The sequence below is a fragment of the Haliaeetus leucocephalus genome, unplaced genomic scaffold (assembly GCF_000737465.1).
Source record: "Haliaeetus leucocephalus isolate CR32 unplaced genomic scaffold, Haliaeetus_leucocephalus-4.0 Scaffold217, whole genome shotgun sequence".
Taxonomy (NCBI): domain Eukaryota; kingdom Metazoa; phylum Chordata; class Aves; order Accipitriformes; family Accipitridae; genus Haliaeetus; species Haliaeetus leucocephalus.
Window position 1 is genome coordinate 1,722,617 of NW_010972653.1, and position 13,671 is coordinate 1,736,287.

A 13,671-nucleotide genomic window follows, 5' to 3' on the forward strand; every position below is an offset into this window, starting at 1 on the left:
TGAACCAATGGATGAGAAAGATTAGAAAACCCCAAAACAGTCTCCTGAAATCATGTGTAAAGCTTCTGCAACAATGTAAAGATATGTCCAAACAAAAGTTTTCAATAGCAAAATGAAAAATTCATTGCAAAGAAATGTATGAATAAGACACGGAAAAGTGGACAAAATTTCTAATTACCTATTCCTAGGATAAAAAAGGCACTGCCTCTTCAAAGGGGCAACTCAGATTTTGAGACCACTGAGACTCAATTTGTATTTAGAAATAGCACGAGGTTTTCTGTTAGATTGGGATTAGCTTTCTTGGTTTCATGCTTGTTTTTCACAGTCTTAACTGAGCTTTTCCGTATTGAATATTCTCACAACACTTGTTACAACTTTTTGATCTAATTCTTGTTGCAGGTGATTCAAAATATTTTTTAATATGCTTTGTAAATTGCAAATGATAAAAAATATTTTTAAATCCAGAGAAAAGGAGAAAAGGAAATTGGTTGAATGGAGATGATAACCTGGGTTGACTAGGTGAGACTGTAATAATTGTTTTCATTCTAAGAGGTAACAGCAGCAGGATTTGTAGTGAAAGGCTTCTTTCTATAGTTGCTTTCTTATCTCTTTTTTGTTGTTGTTGGTTTTTGTTTTGTCTTATGAGTGCTGGAAAATTGTATGTATTTGTGCAGAGAGGAAAAGATAATGTATCACAAGAGAAGCAGCAACTCAGGAGACAATGAGGGCCTGATGATGAAGATGCTGTCTTGGGACTAAGACAACCCAGGACTGATTCCCTGTTCTGCAACATTTTCAGTGTACTGTGACCTTGAGCAAGACATTTCAGGCTATGTTCAGAAAATAGTTTTTGGTGCCAGTGATTGTTGGTTAAATCCAAAATATTGATCCTCAAAATCCTGCTGCTGTCTAACTGCAGAGCCACCTGGATTTTCTTGGTCCCTATAAATGTTATCAGTGGTGTTCTGAAGGCACCCACCTTTCCTCTGTTCTCAAAGCTGATCTATACTGTGCTGAATATTGAAATAGTCTTTGAGGCAGATGGTGAGCAGGAGACTGATTCTGCAGTCTGATGATTATAGCACTCAACTGAGGATGTAAAGAGACCTTGATTCTAGTCTCCATAGTCATGGGTTTAGTATTTACACAAACTATAACAGCTTCAATAGCAAACTGAGGGAGTTATTCTTTCTCACCAATAAGATTTCATGGTCTGAAGGTAGGAAGAGTCATGTGGGAGATGATGAAGAAGGAGAGATTTAAAGTGTTTTCGCAGACCCAGCTGGTGTGTAAGTAATGTGCTTATGACAAGAAATGAAGGGAATGGAAGAGATAGTGTTTTGTCACCTATCTGCTGAGGGATCTCTAGCAGTTTCAGTTTCATCTCCCAACTAAAAAAGGATTAGGTTAGCCTGGGAACCTAAGTTTTGGATGGATGACATCAGGTAACTCAACCCCTTTTCCTCATTCTAGGAAACAGTATGCTTTTTGGATTGCACATGAAGATGCGCACGGTTTCTCACTGTGAGGACTGCATATTCCAGATCTTGTCCATTTTTAACAAACGCATCAATGGGTTTGGTATAAATTTATGTCAGACCTTGTCTCTCCTATATTCTGGTTTGTTATGCTACAGTGACAGTACAACTAAGTCTTCACACCCCTTGTATAGGGCCTCAGCCTATCTAAACCAGGGTTGTGGATTCCACAAGATGGCTGGATAATTAGAAGTTTGGTGCTTCAATGACAAATGTGTGTACCTAGATCCCTGGCTGTTTGTCTGTAAAATGTGAGTAGCTACATTCCTCCAAAGGATGCTGTGACCTATGGGGGTAAATATTTTAATGACTGTGAGGCACTCTCCTATTAGGGCAATGTGAGCCACATGAATATCTTTAGAATAGAAATGCTACTGAATCAGTACATTGGCTTTTATTATTTTGCAGAAAGATTAGTATATTCTTAGAGTGCTCCTTATCACACTCTATTATTTTTTCTTGCATAAAATATGCATTAAAATACAGAAGATGTTTCCATCTTGACTTTGAAAGCAGAAAAATTACCTTGAAGCATAAAGTAGCTAAGGTAACATGGTTCAGAGGGTCCAGTAAGACTACAATGTTGATAGGTAATCATTTGTTATACTCTTAAAATGCTTTTGAAATTAACTGTTTGAGGCTGAAAGATCTTACACAGACATCCCCAAACCAGAAAGTCAGCTTTTTACTAATTTCTTTTAAAGTTCTGATCTGCCATGAAATTATTGTTGAGTGGGCTATTCAATAAATTTGTTGACATTTATGTTTAAATGAGAAGTTTTATGTTGAAAAATATTGGGCCATTAAAAACATGCTGACTCTAGTCTAGGATGGATTTTAAACCTTGATTTGTATTTATTAAGATGAAACAGTAAAAGAACACAAAGCCTATTTGACATTGACTAAAGTTACTCAGTTGTCTTACATGTTTGAAAGATGCATGTGAGATTTCTGTGGACTCCAATCCTGATTTCCACGAGAAGAAATTTTTAAGGTTCAGTTTTATACATAGACAAGGTCAAATCATACTGTCAGTGTTACTGCTTTCATATTGTCAGGTAGCATCGCAGTGTAGGGTGTTTAAGTGATAATGGGTAGTCTCCACAAAATCAATATCAATTTCAAGACACACATTTGCCATTTCTTATTGCTCCTCTTCCAACAGGTTTGCTGATGTCATGGTCCTTACTGGTACGCTTTCTAGTGTGTCATGTTAAAGTGTGGAAGATGGGATATTCTAAGCAGCTTGTAAAGGCAGCCATAAAATTGCTTGCTGAACAGTAAGTTTCTTACAGGAATCCTAACTAGGATGTCTGCATCTCACAGAAATCAAGGGAAATAGGACTGGAAGGGCTCAGAGAGCCCTGCTGTATTCCTCTGTCCCAGTGAGCTGAACCCTAACGTGTTTGGCTCACTGAAAGGCAAGTGTGTTTCCATCCTATTGCAGTGGGTTCCAAGAACATTTCATAATTTTCCCCTTTCTAGCAACATTTGACATATTTGAATGTTCTCCTATCATCTTCTTTCCTTCCCTCTTCATATGACTTTCACACTGTAATGTTTTCAAGATGTCTTCTCACTTTTGTTTCTTCTTTCTGGATACCCCTGTGCCTTATTAGTTGTTCCCCAGTATGCATTCATGTTGTTAATCATTCCTCTGCTATTTCATTCAATTGCCTTGAATTGCACTATAATTTTTTACATTTTCCAGCTTAATAAGATGATTGTGAAATATAATTCTGCTTTCCAAAGTGGTGTCCCTCCCTCCAAACTCAAAATGTCAATAATGTGAAGCTCATTAAGTAAAATACCATGTAGTACTGGATCTAGGACAGACCCATGTCAAATCCCTCTTGCTACCTTCTTCCATTTTGTCAGTAAACAAACGATGTCTTCTTGTCAAGTAGCATTTTCAAGCCAGCTGCATACTGACCTTAAAGCTGTCTCACCCACACTCTAGTCCTTTTGTTCTCTTATGCAAATGTCATGTCAGACAGTGTCAAAAGCCTTATTAAAGTCACGATATGTGACATCCTCTGCTCTTCTCCTATCCACGAGGCCTGTTACCCTGTCATAGAAAGAAATTTGGTTGTTTTGACAAGGTTTGTTCCTGACAATTCCATGTTATCTTTTACCAGGTCCTTACAAATAGACTGTTTGATTACTCTGTATAGACATCCAGGCTGCATGAATTAACTTTAATCAAGGAGATCAGGAAAAAGAAGACAGCCATTTACTTCTCACAGAGGCTACCCCATCCAGAAGTTGTGTAACAAAAAGGTGGTATTGCTTTGTGTCCCTGAACTTTCCATCTCTTGTGCGAGAGGCTGGACGCAGTTAATGCCTCAGAGCGCCGTCCTGATGGACAGAGGCGGGCCCTGGCTTTTGCGGTTGAGGGACGGAACGGAACCGGCTTGCAAGGCCGCACAGCAACACCACACAGGAGGGACTGACGGAGTCAACGTCTCCAGCGTCGTGGCGGGGCGAGTTCTGCCCGTCCCCGTCCCCGTCCCCATCCCTGTTACTGCAGGAGAGGAGCCGCCGCCACTCGGCCCCGGGCATCAGCCCTGGGGCGCGGAGCGGAGGGCAGGCCGGGCCGGCGCGACCCCTCCCTGGCCTTGTTACAGATGCACGACTAACCAAATCCAACAGGTGTTAAAACTCAGATTTATTCTTTAGCAAAAGTTAGTTAGAAGTCCGGTAACATTTTATAAACCCACAGGCTCAATGATGTAAAGAGAATTAATACTACACAGCCGACTTAAGAATCCCCAAGATTCAAAGTGATGGCTCAAAACGCGCATATCACTCCCCTAAAAGCTGAGGGCTCTCTCCCTCGAGGAGTTACCTCAGGTGATGCCCTGACCCGAGGGGGAGTCCCCGACATCAGACCCGCTGCTCCGAGGAGGAGGACTGACAACGTGTCCTCCGGCGGGACCCTGTTCATACCCCTGTCAAATCTGACCTGTGGCCATTTAATCCTGTTGGCCAGGAGGGTCACCTCGGTCTACCTGACACATCTCCATCGGCCAGTTCAAATTTCAACCTGCGGCCCCCAGGGTTTCCTTCCCCTTCTCCCTGCCTGGAGGAGTTTTGTCTCCTGCTGGTGGGATGGGGGGGGGGATGTACTGCCACGGGGATGTACTGCCACAGGGCTGTCCAGCACAGGTCGTGACATCTTGTCACTGAGAAACAGATTTTGAATGGCTATGGGAAGAATACAAGTTGAGGCTTTCCCTCTGTTATTATCTGCTTTATCACATCTCCCTGAGCGCCTCAGAAAAACGGGCAACACAGTGACAAAAGTGATTTCTGGACTACCCTGCAGGTAACTAGAAAAGGTGTGTTTTGCCACTAGCTAAGAACCATGCATCTGATCTAGTCTAAACGACTTATTTTTATTTCTCTTCCTCTTCAGCTGTTTGTTCTAGGCTCTTCGAGGGCAATCTTATGTAGTACATGTTTGACAATTGCTTTTCCAGTGCTCAGCCCCGTAGCTAGATACTCCTTCCCTTTTTCACAGAGAACTGTCAGTATTAAGAACTCCAAACATCTTTCAAAATTAAGAAAGGAATCTACAATTTGTGGGCTTTAAATATATATGTACACACTCATACACACTATATATATATATTTACACTTTGTTGGTTCTTGGTTTTTTAACTTTTAATGTTCTCCAACCATAAGGACTTCAACTTTCTTTATTTTCTAGTTAAGTGAAGGCTGAAGGAACTATTCTCCAAGGCCTGGAGGTTGTATGGAAGATTCTGTATGTGACTAAACTATGAGACCTGTTGATGTTGTGTTGAGGTGCTACAGTAGGAAATGGTTTTGCTCTTACCTGGGACATTTAGGTTCACAAAGCTTGTAAAAATAGTTATATTTTAAGTCATTAATGAATGAAATATAATTTTTTGTTAGTGTATGCACACAGGATTTTAGATGGCCAACCTTGAAGGACAAACTGCTGGTTTTGGGATCCAGACGACAGACAAAAAAACATGAGGAAAATATTTATTTCATGCATACTGCAATTGATTTTTAGTGTCTTCCCAAATGTAAATGAGTATTTACAGCATCTACAGTCTGTTCACAAACCCATATCTCTAGCTGGTGAACTGGGAATGATGTCCAGTTAGGATGTTATAAACTGGAAACCTTCATCTCCTGCTTTCACAGCTAAGTATATTTGACTCCTCCCTCCGATGTGAAGATAAGTGTAATAAAATAACAAAAGAGCAAATAAGTCTTATGATGTAATTACTCCAGGGGGAGGAGCAAATGAATAATTTCAGTAACTACTGAGATGTAATGACAGAAACGTGAAGATTTTGGCCTGTGTTTTGAAAAGGTCTTCTCTACTGTCAGCAAACCAAGTGGAGAACAGAGTAAATGCCCCTTAAAATATCTCCTAAAAATGGGATCTCAGCTTATAAACTGACCCTTCCTAAGGTAAAGAAACAAATATTCTAAAAGAAACCTGCTATTTTAGGAATATTTTACCAAAACCTGTTGGCTCCCTTTTCAGTGTCATTAAAACCTTTTTGCTGAGCCTCAGAGCTGCACTGTCCTGTGTACACAACATTATCCCTTCCTAGAAAACCAAAGGCCTTAGAAAGAAAGAAAGATTGCAAACCTTTCTTGTGACTGCAGCCAGTGAGGATCAGGAAACTGCCCTACCCTGTCTTAAAAATCCACCTGTTTTTACATAGGCATCTGCAGATTTCAGAGGAGAGTAATTCTGCTTCCATTCCCCCCCCCAAAAAAAGAAAGCAAAACAAGACAAACCAAAACCCATTACCTTATGCTGAATCTCCACTAGTCTTGACATATTTTTCCTCTCCCTTCTGCAGAAACAAGCTTTTAGATTTTCAGCTGAACAGCATCAAGGCAATATTTGAACATCTTGAAGCTCTTTGTGTTTTGTAGAAAAGGATAAAGATGTCATTAATCTCATTATTCCCATCCCTCAAAACTTGATCCTGAAAAATCCATGATGTGGCCTAAAAAGCCAAATTATTCTGCCTATAAATCTGTGCAACAAATTATCTTTAGCAGAGATGTGACTATGCATTCCCTACACAGGAATTTAATAAAATATGTCACAATTAAACACACTTGTTTGAGGCAATAATACTTTCTCAAATCAAACACTGAAAGAGAAACATGCAGAAACTTGAGATTTTGGATTACTAGACCTGCATTTAGTTCAGTAGAAAATAGATTCACCCGAGTCCTTTTGGAGGAGGCTTGCAAATACACTTCCAATGTTTTTTATCACTTATAGGAGTAGAGACATCTTCATAGTTCTAAGAGGTCTGGCACTACAGTACATTAGATTTTATGAGCTTGGCCTTGTAATTGCAGAAACAAAATATGAGGGATGAGACTAAACAGCGAAAACTACCAGAACTCCACGTTCTCCTTGGTCCTGCAGCAGATGCTGAACCTCGCTGAATGCTTACCTTTAGATGCATCCTGCTTTGAGCTGAAATGCCAGGTTAAATACATGATGCATGATTGTGTTTTTTTCTGATATGATTTAGGTGCATTACCTACATGTCATTTTTGTGGATTCAGTCTGACTAATTTCCAGAGCCACACTGAGTAGATTTTTTTTATCAATCTACTGTGCTGATTAAGTGTAACAGCCCTTTCCAGAACCGAGCAAATTTCAGACAGATACAACTCAGTGATTGCTGGAGACAAAATAGCTAAACTTAGCATGCATTGCAGAGGCCATTTCTTCAAACTTTTCAGAGAATTTAAGAGGTACAAAAGGTCATAAAGCTCTTTTGTGCTCAGCAAAGGGAGTAACATATTGCACTGCAAAGCCAGGCAGACTGGGACACTCAGTCTTTTTATGCCCCTTGAACTGGGACTGTGTGTTTCAGCTAAGGATTTGTCATCAGTGGTGATAAACTAGTTTTCTATTGTATGACATCTCTATTTAAGAAAGAGATTGGAATAAAGGTTATTGGTTTGTTTTATATTTGAAAAAATAGGAGGAGCCAAACTGCATTAACAAATGTAGGCAATAATGAGATAAAATAGTCTAATGATACATTTAGGGCTCCACTGATGACAAGTGTGTGAAATTTTAATAGATGCTGGATTTAGACTGTTTGATAGCTTGCTTGTACAATCCTATAACTACAATATAACATTTAATAGTATATATTATCTTCTATTGCTGTGTGAAGAATCTCCTATACTGTATAATACTTATGTGTGTAACAAACTTGAGATACATATCAGTATTTTACAAACTTATTACCTGTTCTTTTAAAACTTCATATGAAATGCAACTGCAAAATTGTCATTAAAAAAGGAGATGGGGTGTACATACAAAGTTGGGTGAATGGGGTGGGAGATTGAAGCTAGACTACCTGAAGATGTTCTGGCATGAATTTCTACCACTATAAATTATTTTTAACATTTCTGAAACAAAGTGCAGTATTTTGGGGGCTGTGAAAGATTATGCAGATGAAAAGGAATTTTATGTTCTATTTCCTTAGAATGTTGGAATTTCCACTCCTTATAAGCATATTGGATGGCCTAGGGCTACCCAAAACCAAAAAGTAACCTTTATTACCCACGAAGGGAGAGGGACAGAACCAGAAATAGGCTGAATTCTGTTACTGATATAAAGAAGCAAACCAGGGCTGGTGATGAAAGCAAAGTGGCATCATACACGGAACTAAGAGGTGGTCTGAGAAGCGAACATTGTATAGCGTGAGGTACACAGAAAAGCTCTACCAAGAGATTGGCATCTTGGTGGGAGACAGCGTGGGAGAAGAAACATACCAGAACCTCAGTGGGAGATTCTGGGGCAATTGCAATTTGCAGAAGTTGCTGTGAAAAGGCCAACACGTTCTCCCTCATGCACAGGAGGGGTAGAGAGAAATCTTGTCAATCATCTTCACGTTCATAATTCTCTGCAAGAGCTGTCATATTATGTTTCTGACAGCTTGTGGGATAAAACTGGCATAAAAATTGTCCCAGTAGGACTGCTTGTATTCTACTGTGGACAGGGGGTCTCAGCCCTGGGGACAGAGACAAGAAAGAAGTCCTCATGCTTACAGACCTGCAGTCCGAGTGTTGCAGTTCAGACACTAACCGTGTTTTGAAACAAATTTAGGTAGCACATTGGTAAAAGCTGTGTGGAAGGGAAGGACATTTGAGAGCAAAGAAAGGCTTTGTGACTGGTTCTGGAGGAACCAACAGCTCTGTTCCTATCATCCCTCTCCATCCCGTCAAGTTAACCCTCATTCATTCTCTGAATTCCAGGAGGCTGCTAGCAAAAAGGGTGAGAGGAATTCACAGCTGACAGTATGCAAACTGTGGAGTCCTGTGAAGCATAAAAACGTAAGCAAAACCGAAAGCTTTTTTCACGAGACATTTTTTGAAAGGGAACAGAGGTTCCTTTCAGTTGGTTATTTGTGTTTCTGCTCTTTATATTGAAGAAAAACAGATCTTTTTTTTCTAAGCTGGTGTCTGGGGGAGGGGAACCAAGCTGCAGTTATTTATTTGTATCTTTGCAATGGTGGGAAGGCATCTTTTACACCAAGCACAGGCATTTCCTCTAGTCTCCAAGGGAGTTCAAAGATGATATGTTTTCTACATAGAATTCATTAAGCAAGAAGAGGGGGGAGTAGGTTATAGTACTTTCTGCAAAATAATGTATGTTCAATCTACATCTACCTACAGTTTAGGACTATAGTTACAAATTACAATCAGATTATAGGAAAAGAAATAGGCTAACTGTTCTCTGCATCTGAGACATCTTGAGTAGAAAAGCAGATAGGAGGCTCTGGCAGCTGTACCCTTGGGGCCATTTTCATAGGGGTCCTGGATAAAATCTGAAAGCCTTTCTGGGACCATCAGTGCAGGCTATAACCATGAATGCTCAGTATTGCTTTTGTTTCTTCACCTTCTCTTCTCCATGCTGTAGCTGCCTTTAGTGCTCTGCTTTGAGAGAATAGGAAAAGAAAGTGCAACAGTGGGTATTCTTTATGCTTTTATCCACTTCTTGGCCTTATGGATTGTGGAGCATCATGCTGTTGGCAGCTTTTCTCTGGATTGCAAAAGCATAAGTATAGTTTCAGTGGAGGTGCTTTCTCAAGGTCAGCTGTATCAAGGAGATCTGAAACTCGAAATGGCAAGCTCAGAGCAGTGACTAGCAATAGCTGTGACTGTTTACAAGCAGAGAACAACATTTTTGCTTACAAGTGGGTTGCAGGGTTTCTCCAAAAGCTCTTTTTTTGTGGTGGTCCTGTGAGAGAGAAAACTGAGACTCTATGTGGTGTTTGGCTTCTTCTGTACAATTAAAGCTTTGTGCTCAAGGTGTGATAAAACGTGACTGTGGGTGTGCATGAGAGACAGCTCTTGGCAGCAAACCATGACATGTACCAGTGAGGGCATGCCATTGCTTTCATTTCGGGCAGTGGGTGGAACAAGAAGAAAATACAATATATCACTTGTGAGTTTAAAAAGTTTTGGGGGGCATCATTACAGTTTCAAAACCTCCTTCCTCACCAAATGGGTAAAAGCAGCCTGGGACAGTAATTCCTACTGTGAGCAGATTGACCCTGACAAAGGTGGTGCGCCCCGTGCTGCTATCGCTCCTCATGGATATGTTCCCTTCTGTTGATCTGACTTCAGTAGCTGGTACGGAAGAGAGGGCAACCCTGGATTTTGGGAAAGGGTGTTCAGTAATATCTGGGACTTACTTTTATGTTTTAGATGCCAGTGGCTATACATGGCATTGACACAATGCCTATATGGGATAGGGGCAGTGTCTAAAAATGTCTTCCAACCCTAGCTTTTCAAGATTTGGACACTAATACTAGATTAAACAGTGGCAGGGAGTTTTTTCAGTGCTTTTTCAACCTGGCACGGAAGCTTTCAGACCTTGGAACTTATTGCCTTCTTTCCTTATTTATTCCAGGCCAGCTTACTTATATTTATAAATTCTCTTACCCTCTTGATGACTGTGTCTGTCTCTGATGGTGAAATTAGTTTGCAGAACTGGTTGGCTCAAGGCAAACTCAATGAATAAAAAAAAAAAGATCTTGTTTCTGGAAACTTTCACTACTGATGATTATTTTCTGTAAGTCTACTATGTTTACACTCATTTAGGAATACATGATAAATGGGACCTCATGTTTCCATAAATTTTTATAGTTGTTATCTGTCAGAGAGACACTGAGATGGAACTATTGCATTCTAGACTCTACAGAAGCATCAGCCAGAGTTACTTCTTTCTGGAAGGTATCACACAGCACTAAACCTTAGGGTGCTGTGTATAAAATCTTCGTTAATAAATGTTAATTATTCTCAGCTGAATTTTTGAGATACAGCACCATACAATTTCTGAGTAAAACAAATGTGATGTATGGAAAACTGAAGTAGTACTTAGAACTCTATGAAGAGCTTTTAAACAAAAAACTATAACTGGAAATTTGCTAGTGTACCTTATGCAGATTTTCTCATATAGTTGCTGCTAATATATAATGAAAACATCGCATTTCAGCATAAGTACCCTTATTTTAGTAGGTATTTATTAAGACTTGCCCCTTAATTTTCTTGTGGAGATGATCTGTCAGTGTGACTGCAATACCCAGTTCATAATTTTGGCCTCTAGAACATGACCAGTAGTTTCTTTTCACCAGGATTTCCATGATTTCTGTCAATGAACAGCTAAAGGTTCTCCATAAGTACCAACAATTTGATCCTTGATGGTGGACTGGTTTCAGGACATAGCAAAATGGATGTCCTGCAAACTATATCCAAACTGAGTGCCAGTCTGTGGAGAAGGCATTCATTTAGGCCCTGGGTTTTGTAATGGTCTTCAGTTATACAATAAGCGCTCACTGGAATGAAGAATTGCTTCAAAGCATCATTTTCCCTGTGCAAGATGCACCTCGCTGGCTAAAAATAAAAACAAAAAGCAGGCAGTTTTAAATAGCTAAAAAATAACACTCTTTCATTTCTTCCAAGCAGAAAAATTATGTAAGAGCATTGCAACTGAAGGTAGTTGTATCATGTAACAGGGCCCTGCAAGGTAGTCAGATGCCACAGTGATAAAGGTCATGTAAGAATATAAATAGAACATTATAGACACTGCTCTAAAGCTCTGGAATAAGTGTACACTAGCTGTAGAGAATTTGAAAATGGCAAGATGCAGAAATAGTAGTAGGGGAACACTTCTGTAAAACTTTTCATTACACTTTCCAATTACCCAGGAAAATCAGGGGAGAGATTTGTAATGTAAAAACTGTTCCACAAACAGTGATTAGTCATAGCTGTGTGACTGATTTAACATGTCAAAATTAATAAAACGTATACTTTAATATGGAGGGAAGATGTATCTTAAGAAACCATAAAATGAAAATGCTGTGGTCTCCAGAAAGAAACTTTGCCAGCCTAGAAATGAAAATTATATCTTTGAAAATGATAAACCTGAGCTAGAACCAGCTTCCTTCTCTGGTACAAAATCTGGTGTATACTGTGTTCTCCATGTTAAGTGCTGCATCCACACCTGTCAGCTTTTCTGATCTTAAATATTGCTTTCAAAAAGACTCTGTCACAGTTTGTTTATATCTTGACAATATCACGACATAAACCAAACTTCACAGCTTGCCTTTCAGGTCTAATGAACCCCAATTCGCTTTTTAAATGTTCCTGTAAGTATACAAGGACATGATGTGTCTGCTGTATGTTCCTATCTCTAAACTCTTTTTCTGTTGTATCCTAGCTTGCAGCAGAGATTCAACACAGTTGTCATAAATTTTGCTGTCATATTGCTTGCCTGACATCCACATGGAGCTCAAGGCTTTAATTAACTCATAGAACTTAAATTGCTTGTGATGCCATGTTACTTCGTTATGCTGTGCTTTCATCCAAACTAAGCATTCCCCATGTAATTAGAAGTTAAACTGTTACACACACCAAAATGCCAGAGTAGGTGCACTGCACAGGTGGTAAGTAGATGCTTATATTTCATTTCTTCTGAAAATAAATCTTAGAAATGGTTGCAATGTAGCATTTAAAATATTCGGTCAAGGCACTATTTTATTTTCAATGTCTGTCTGATAAGCACTTTCACAGTGTCAGGAACAGAAGACTGAAGTGAAACATGCACAATATTACTAACTACATGATGCAATTCAGTTTATGTACATTCTTTATTCTGTTTATTTTCTTTTACTTAAATTCCTTGAAGGGATTTAAAGGGTACTTTAAATGGCTTGCTGCTTTCTGCCAGGAATATTAAGGCAGCTATATCTCAGCAAATATGTGTATTGGATGGGAATCATGCAGCAGCCTTCCTGTGCATTACTATAATATTTCTTCACAAGAAGGTCTACTTAAATGACAGTTTGGATTTCCTCTATTTACTGTTTAATACAGTTTATCATTAAAATTCTGTTTCCTCGTTGCCTCACTGCACAGAATGGATAAATGCTTTAAGACATTAAGACATTGATTTAGTTGATGTAGGAATATTTGAATATGGATAGCCTACTTTAATAAGTATCAATATATATCAAGCGTTTTCTTTATAATCAACTGATTCTTTCCAAGATATTGTAAATAAGGTGCTTCTTAACCGAACATAAGACAGCAGACAGAAAGAGGTGGAAAGAGGCAAAGGCAGATAGATATTTAAGATGTAATGATTTAAAAGAAATATTATAACTAGGTGCCACTGGGAATTCCAAACCCAAATTTCATCCCTCTCTTTGTTTGGGTAAATGTCGAAGAGGAGAACTTTTTGAAGGGGAAAATACAGAACATTTCCACACAGTCAGTATTCAGAAGTGCCTGCCAAAATCACAGGTAAACTTTGAGATTTTCCTTGGTTAAGTTAACTTTGTGAGAAAATCTGATTTTCCTTCATTATTACAGAAATAATATCTCCTGTGAATAAATGCTGTTCTGCCCTTCTCACCCAACATTTTTACAAAAGTGGGAAGGGCAAAATTACATCATTTTGATGAGAAGCTGTCTTCTGTCCTCAGGGGGGAAAAAAAAAAAAGAGGGAAAACCAGGAAATTCTGAGCTTTATAATAAGATGTCATCTGGTTGTTTTCAGAACAGTCCAATTTTATCTTCAATAGAATTTAGA